Source organism: Pseudophryne corroboree, chromosome 2 (assembly GCF_028390025.1).
Source record: "Pseudophryne corroboree isolate aPseCor3 chromosome 2, aPseCor3.hap2, whole genome shotgun sequence".
NCBI lineage: Eukaryota > Metazoa > Chordata > Amphibia > Anura > Myobatrachidae > Pseudophryne > Pseudophryne corroboree.
In genome coordinates this window covers 465,146,033-465,154,805 of record NC_086445.1, presented here as the reverse complement: position 1 = coordinate 465,154,805, position 8,773 = coordinate 465,146,033, and positions in this window count along the sequence as shown.

Sequence of the window (8,773 nt, the reverse complement as noted above, 5' to 3'; positions counted from 1 at the left end):
CTATAACCCCACCCACCTTACCCATTTCTGCTCCACGTCTTCATCTTCCAACGCCAGCAAACTTTGACGGATCTCCAAGATTCTGCAGGGGATTTCTCAACCAGTGTGAGATTCAGTTTGAGCTACAACCTGGCAATTTTCCCAGTGACCGTACAAAAATTGCCTACATTATTTCTCTTCTCAGTGGCTCAGCCCTTGATTGGGCATCACCGTTATGGGAGAGGTCCGACACCCTGCTATCTTCCTACACTGCCTTCGTGTCAACATTCAGGCGCATCTTCGACGAGCCAGGCCGGGTAACCTCAGCTTCATCCGAGATTCTCCGTTTACGCCAGGGGTCACGTACTGTAGGACAATATCTGATACAGTTCCAGATCCTGGCATCCGAACTGGCATGGAACGACGAGGCCCTGTATGCTGCATTCTGGCATGGCTTATCTGAGCGTATTAAAGATGAGTTAGCTACTAGAGACTTACCCTCTAAGTTAGATGAGCTAATCTCACTCTGCACGAAAGTTGATTTACGTTTCAGAGAGAGAGCAACTGAGCGTGGAAGATCATCTGCTCCAAAATCTTCTGCTCCTCCTCCTCGCCAACTGTCACCAACTAAAGATGAGCCCATGCAAATTGGCCGTTCCCGTTTAACTCCTGCTGAGCGCCGAAGACGTCTCTCCGAGTCTCTCTGTCTTTATTGTGCAGCTCCGTCTCACACCATTAATGCCTTTCCCAAACGTCCGGGAAACTCCAAATCCTAGCTCGCCAAGGAGAGGGCCGGCTAGGAGTAATGATCTCCTCTCCATCTCCTCAAGATTGTAATCTCCCAGTCTCGCTTCAAGTTGCTCAACGTTATCGGAACGTCATTGCCCTCCTTGATTCCGGAGCAGCTGGGAACTTTATTACCGAAGCCTATGTTAAACGGTGGTCCCTACCCACCGAGAGACTTCCTTCGTCCATTTCTTTAACTGCCGTGGATGGCAGCAAAATTTTTGATGCAGTTATTTCTTTAAGGACTCTACCAGTTCGTCTGAGAGTGGGAGTTCTTCATTCCGAACTTATTTCTTTTTTAGTGATTCCAAGAGCCACACATCCTGTGGTCCTGGGCCTTCCATGGCTCCGTCTTCACAATCCTACAATTGATTGGACGACTACGCAAATCCTGGCATGGGGTTCCTCCTGTGCTGAGACATGTTTGTTTAAAGTATTGCCTGTCTGTTCTTCCTCCCCCAGGTCGTCTGATGTTCCACCTCCTCCATATCAAGATTTCACGGATGTGTTCAGTAAAGCTTCTGCTGATATCCTTCCTCCTCATAGAGAATGGGACTGCCCGATTGATCTCGTTCCAGGGAAGGTTCCACCTCGAGGCCGAACTTATCCGTTGTCTCTGCCTGAGACGCATTCTATGGAGGAATACATTAAAGAGAACCTAGCAAAGGGGTTCATTCGACCTTCTTCTTCCCCAGCCGGCGCAGGCTTCTTTTTTGTAAAAAAGAAAGATGGTGGTCTGCGGCCGTGCATCGACTACAGAGGTTTGAACGACATTACCATCAAGAACCGTTATCCTTTACCCCTGATTACTGAGCTCTTTGACAGAGTTAGCGGAGCTACCATCTTTACAAAGCTGGACTTGAGAGGTGCATACAATCTCATCCGGATCCGTGAGGGTGACGAGTGGAAGACCGCCTTTAACACCCGTGACGGACATTATGAGTACCTCGTCATGCCCTTCGGATTGAGCAATGCTCCAGCTGTCTTCCAGCATTTTGTCAATGAGATCTTCAGAGACATTCTATACCGTCATGTCATGGTCTATCTAGACGATATCCTCATTTTTGCCAACGATTTAGAGGAACATCGTTTTTGGGTTAAAGAGGTTCTGTCCCGTCTCCGTGTCAATCATCTCTATTGCAAATTAGAGAAATGCGTCTTTGAAGTCAAGTCCATTCCGTTTCTAGGGTACATTGTGTCCGGTTCCGGACTAGAGATGGATCCTGAGAAACTACAAGCAATCCAAAATTGGCCGATACCCTTAACCCTCAAAGGGGTCCAGAGGTTCTTGGGGTTCGCCAACTATTACCGAAAGTTTATACGAGACTTTTCCACCATTGTGGCGCCTATTACTGCTTTCACTAAGAAGGGTGCTAACCCGTCCAAGTGGTCTGAAGAAGCCATGCAAGCATTTCATCTTTTAAAACAAAGGTTCATCTCTGCGCCTGTTCTGAAACAGCCTGACATCGACTCTCCTTTCATCTTAGAGGTGGATGCCTCCTCCGTTGGAGTAGGAGCGGTGTTATCTCAGAGGGCTAAAGATGGCCATTTACACCCTTGCAGTTTCTTCTCCCGGAAGTTCTCCCCAGCTGAGCGCAACTATGCCATTGGCGACCAGGAGTTGCTAGCCATCAAGCTCGCTCTAGAAGAGTGGAGGTATCTGTTGGAGGGAGCTTCTCATTCAATCACCATACTTACAGACCACAAGAACCTTTTATATCTGAAAGGCGCACAATGTCTCAACCCTCGTCAGGCCAGATGGGCACTTTTCTTTTCCAGGTTCGACTTTAAACTCCAGTTCTGTCCGGGCTCTCAGAATCGCAAGGCCGATGCCCTTTCCCGCTCATGGGAGCAAGAAAATGAGTCAGAGTCTTCAGACAAGCATCCTATTATAAATCCGTTGGCATTTTCCACGGTAGGGATGGACTCTACGCCCCCATCAGGGAAAAGTTTTGTGAAACCGATGCTAAGGAAGAAGCTCATGCATTGGGCCCATGCTTCCCGTTTTGCCGGACATACAGGTATCAAAAAACCCTGGAGTTTATCTCTAGGTCCTATTGGTGGCCAACTCTGAAAAAGGACGTCTTGGAGTTTATTGCATCTTGCCCAAAGTGTGCTCAACATAAGGTATCCCGCCAGTCGCCTGCGGGGCAACTGGTTCCACTATCTGTTCCCAGTCGACCTTGGACCCATTGGTCGATGGATTTTATTACAGATTTACCCATTTGCAACAAGTTCAATACCATCTGGGTGGTAGTTGACCGGTTCACCAAGATGGCACACTTCATTCCTCTCACCGGTCTTCCGTCAGCTTCCAAGTTGGCTCAAGTATTCATACAAGAGATCTTCCGACTCCACGGTCTTCCTGAAGAAATTATCTCAGATCGAGGAGTTCAATTCACAGCCAAATTCTGGCGAAGTTTATGTCAAGTCCTCCAAGTCAAGCTAAAGTTTTCTGCGGCTTACCATCCTCAGACCAATGGTCAAACCGAGAGGGTGAATCAGGACTTGGAGGCCTTCCTCCGCATCTATGTGTCCTCCTCTCAAGATGACTGGGTTCAATTACTTCCCTGGGCCGAGTTCTGTCATAACAACCAGTATCATTCTTCATCTGCTTCAACACCATTCTTCACTAACTTTGGATTCCACCCTAAAGTCCCTGAGTTCCAACCGCTTCCAGCAACTTCTGTTCCCGCAGTGGATATCACCTTGCATCAGTTTGCCAATATCTGGAAGAGCGTACGATCAGCTCTGCTCAAGGCATCGTTCAGGTACAAGAAGTTTGCGGATAAGAAGCGTCGAGCAGTTCCTGCTCTCAAGGTGGGTGATCGGGTATGGTTATCCACGAAGAATTTGAGGTTAAGAGTTCCCAGTATGAAGTTTGCACCTCGCTATATCGGTCCTTTCAAGATTGAACAAGTCATCAATCCTGTTGCTTACAGACTTCAGTTGCCTCCCTTCTTAAAAATACCCAGGACATTCCATGTTTCCCTGTTGAAACCGCTGATCTTGAATCGGTTTCATTCCTCACTTCCTCCAACTCCGAAAGTCCAAACTCAACGAGGCGTTGAGTATGAAGTAGCCAAGATCCTGGACTCACGTCACCGTTACGGTCAACTACAATATCTTATTGACTGGAAGGGTTATGGTCCTGAGGAACGTTCATGGACCAATGCTTCTGATGTCCATGCTCCTGCCTTGGTCCGGAGATTCCATTCCAAGTTTCCTCAAAAGCCAAAGAAGTGTCCTGGGGCCACTCCTAAAGGGGGGGTGCTGTCACGATCCGGGTATCTGGACGCCATTTCTTACCCATCAGATGCCTCCTAAGGCTGGCTCAGCGCTCCAGGACCGGATCCCATCTGTTATCCTGATGTTTACATTCCTGTATCCTCTCCTGTCACTCTGAGACGCTGTCACAGTAAACGCCATATTACACCTGGCATGGCGTCTCCCGCGGCCTCCGCCGCCGTCCCTGAGCTTCTGCATGCAGAGTGTCTGAGTGGCGATTACGTCAGCCGCGGCCTCCGCTGTGTCCGCGTGGTTGGATGTGCACCTGTCAGCTTGGCGCCTCCTGTCTCCGGTGGCCGGCGCCGCCATTACTGTTTTCATTACCACATGGATTACAAACCAAACTTCCCTCCAAGTGTCTGCATGGGCGCAGCCATCTTGGATTCTGTCAGCTGATCATTTCCACCAATCTGTTCTCAGTATTGATAATCTGCATAATTGCCTAGCCAATCCCTTCCTTGCTGCAGGTATAAATACACTGTGCCTGAGCAAGGAAGGCGTCAGTGCTTTGGTTGTCAAACCTAGTTCCTGTTTGTCTCTCTCCTGTGATTGTCTTCCAGGTTCCAGCTCCTGTCTCAAGACTTCCACCATAGAGACCCGCACCAGCATTCCACCTGCGGTGTAGCCTGACTCTCCGATCCATTGTGGATTCATCTGTTTCCAGCTACAACATTACCTGCTTCCAGCCCAGCTTCCAGCAGAGTACAGCTTCTCTTAAAGGGCCGGTGTCCTTTCTACAGTTCACCACTCTCCACCGGTATTATTATTTCTCCGCTCTCAAACTCTACATTTCATTCATATTGCATCGCTCTCAAGCTTCATTTATTATTTAACTGGTTCCAGCCAGTATCCACTCCGTGCCAACATCTGTCTGGTTCCAACCAGAACCCACAGCAGCTATTTTATTTACAGCAGTCCAGCTTTCCCTGGAACACCAGCTGATACGATCCTGGGCTTTCTTCATTGCTACAGTCAGGCCTGGTAAGGACTTTCCAACTCGCAGATAATAAGAACTGTCTCATACTACCAGAGCTCTGTGGCCCCTGCCCCTGTAGTACCCAGGAACTGTATTATTTCTCTGCTGAGTTTATGTTTCTTTTACTGCTACTGTGATGCATGGAGTTTGTCATAAATAAACATCATTGACTTTTATTCAAGTTGTCGTGGTCACGCCTTCGGGCGGTTCTTCTTCATGTTACTTACATGTCCAGGGGTCTGATACAACCTCCCAGGTTCCGGTACATCTCAGCCCCTACAACTGAGGCTGCCTCCCGTCAGCTCAGGCCCTCAGTTGTGACAAGGGCATTCTGATAAGAACGTCCAGCACTGCCAATAGTCCCATCTTCCCTGTTAAAAAGAGTGGGGGGAGGGGTTACAGATTAGTGCAGGATCTAAGAGGGATCAACAAAATAGTTGAGAGTCAATTCCCCGTAGTGCCAAATCCAGCTGTCATCCTTATGCAAATCCCTCCCACTGCCAAATTTTTCACTGTGATTGACCTCTGCTCCGCCTTCTTCTCGGTACCTCTGCACCCTGACAGTCAATACCTATTCGCATTTACATACAGAGGAGTTCAGTACACCTGGACTCGATTACCACAAGGTATCATTGACAGTCCAAGTATTTTCTCTCAGGCCTTGCATGATTGTTTACGGTCTTTCCAACCTGAGAGTGGATCAGTATTAATACAGTACGTGGATGATTTACTGCTGTGTTCTGATTCACTAGAAGCGTCCCTGAGAGATACGAAACAACTCCTGTTTCATCTTTCAGACACAGGACACAAGGTTTCCAAAGATAAGTTACAATTATGCCGGACCAGGGTGAAGTATTTGGGACACTGCCTAACACAAGGACTGAGACACCTCACCGCTGATAGAATTCAAGCAATTCGTGACATGACCCTGCCACAAACCCAGCAACAGATTAGAACGTTTTTAGGAATGTGTGGGTATTGCCGTAACTGGATCCCAGGTTTTTCCATACTGGCCTTGCCTTTACAGGAGATGGTCCCCTCAAACAAACCTGATCGGATTTCGCACACAGACGAGTCTGAGATGGCATTTGAGAGACTTAAACAGTGCCTAACGCAGGCACCAGCATTAGGTATGCCAGATTATGGAAAACCCTTTGAACTGTATGGAACAGAGAGTGCTGGGTGCGCAGCAGGTGTCTTAACCCAGAAGCATGGTGATGCCAGCAGGCCGGTAGCCTACTATAGCGCTCAGCTAGACACGGTAGCGCGATCCCTCCCCACATGCTTGCGAAGCGGTGCAGCAATAGCATTGCTAGTAAGTAAAAGCGAAGATGTTGTGCTAGGACACAACCTCACAATTCATACACCACATGCAGTGTCAGCTTTACTGAATTCGGCCCAAACCAGACACGTCTCATCAGCACGGTTTACAAGATGGGAATTGGCGTTGATGGCCCCCGTAAACATCACCATAAGGAGATGCAGCACACTAAATCCTGCAACATATCTCCCAGGTGTGCCTGGACAGGCACAAAGGGTGGAGGATGAGAGTGATGGTGAAGGAGGATTTAGCAAGGACAGCGACACACATGATTGTATGGAATATTTGGCCCAAAATTTCACGGCAAGGCCTGACATCAGTGACAACCCACTGGAAGATGTAGATTTTACTTTCTACACTGATGGTAGTTGTCACAGACAGACGGACTCGGGAGACTTGTGTACTGGATACGCAGTCGTAGATGACCAAGGTACCATAGAAGCGGAACCGCTAGGCCCACCACACTCAGCACAAGTTGCTGAACTGGTTGCCCTAACCAGAGCATGCGAATTGGCTAAAGGCAAGTCAGCCAATATCTACACAGATTCTAGGTACGCCTTCGGAGTGGTCCATGATTTCGGGGCCCTATGGCACCTCAGAAATTTCATGACGGCAGCTGGCACACCCGTAGCGCATGCAGCCCACATCAAAAGACTTCTAACAGCGATACAGGAACCCGACAGAGTGGCTGTTATCAAGTGTAAAGCTCACACGTATAGCCAAGACCCGGTATCACTTGGTAACAGCCGAGCAGACGAAGCTGCTAAATCAGCAGCCAGTAACCCCATACAAACAGACAGTACACAACTGATGGTATTTGATACTGTAAACACACAGAAATTATATGAAATGCAAAATTTGTGTTCACCACAAGAAAAGGCAGTTTGGAGGTCAAAAGGATATGGCCAGGAGTCCTCAGGACTCTGGACAGATGGACAGGGTAAGCCACTGGCACCCAGAGCATACCTTCCAAGTCTAGCGGAGGTGGCACATGGGCTGACTCATCTAGGCAAAGAAGGAATGTGTAAGTTGGTAAGAGCTTATTGGTGCGCCCCAGGATTTTCTTCCCATGCGGGTAAAAGAGCGATGACATGTCTCACCTGCTTGAGGAAGAATATCGGAAAGGCAATACCGACAGAGCCATCCCATATCCCTCCGACAGATGGCCCTTTTCAGATAATACAAATTGATTTCATACAATTGCCACCTTGTAGAAATTTAAAATATGTATTGGTTTGTATTGACGTGTTCTCAAATTGGGTTGAAGCATTTCCCGCGGCCACAAATACCGCTGTGTTTACTGCAAAGAAAATTGTGCAGGAATTTGTGTGCAGGTATGGTATCCCTAGAATCATTGAGAGTGATAGGGGTACCCATTTTACAGGTGAAGTCTTTCAAACAATGTGTAAGTTGATGGGAATTAATAGTAAGCTGCACACTCCGTACCGCCCCCAGGCAAGTGCGAAAGTGGAAAGAGTAAACAGCACTATTAAAAACAAATTAAGCAAGGTAATGGCTGAAACAGGATTGTTGTGACCCGAAGCTTTTACCAATCGTATTATACAGCATCAGAACCACTCCCAGGTCCCCTCTTAATCTGTCTCCTTTTGAAATTCTGTTTGGTCGACAACCCCATGTTATGATTAACCCCCAGGATGATTTGAAATGTAACAATGAAGTCACTGTAAAGTACTTGGTTAAGATGAGTAAGCAATTGAGGAATCAGAATGATAATCTAAAGTTGGTGATTCCTAATTTGCCAGACAATAATTGTCATGACATTAAACCTGGGGATTATGTAATGATACGGAATTTTCTACGCTCAGGTTGCCTTATTGACAGATGGGAAGGACCATATCAAGTCTTATTGACCAGCACAACAGCATTGAAGGTTGCCGAGAGAGAGACTTGGGTCCATTCGTCTCATTGTAAAAAGGTTGCTGACCCAGAGAGGTCCCGTGATAAAGAACAGACGGTAGAGGTTGTATCACTAGAGTGTCTGTTCCGGGAAGATTGAGACGACACCTGAGCGCTGAGAATAATAAGATCGGAGGCGTTTGTCGAGCCAGATTTCTTTTTCCCATTTGTTATTTTCTCCAGTTCCCATCTCCCTCCTATTTCCCTTCCCCCTTCTTATTTTTCTCCTTTTACTCCTCTAAGATGGACTTGCCCCAAGAGACTGTGATCCGGATTTTCCTGTTGACCATGATGTTGACCAGAGCAGTCTGTTTCGGTGAGAGTACCATGGAGGTTGAGAAAGGATCGGGAATGGGTTCTGATGACCAGGATGGAGGCGTAAATATACAAGAGCGACATAATCTCCGAGTAAAGGCGAGTATCAGAAAACGATCTGGTAGCATTGACAATAGAAGGAATTGTGAAGGATTGTTAGCTGAAGAGAACTGCATCTGTAGGCATTGTGA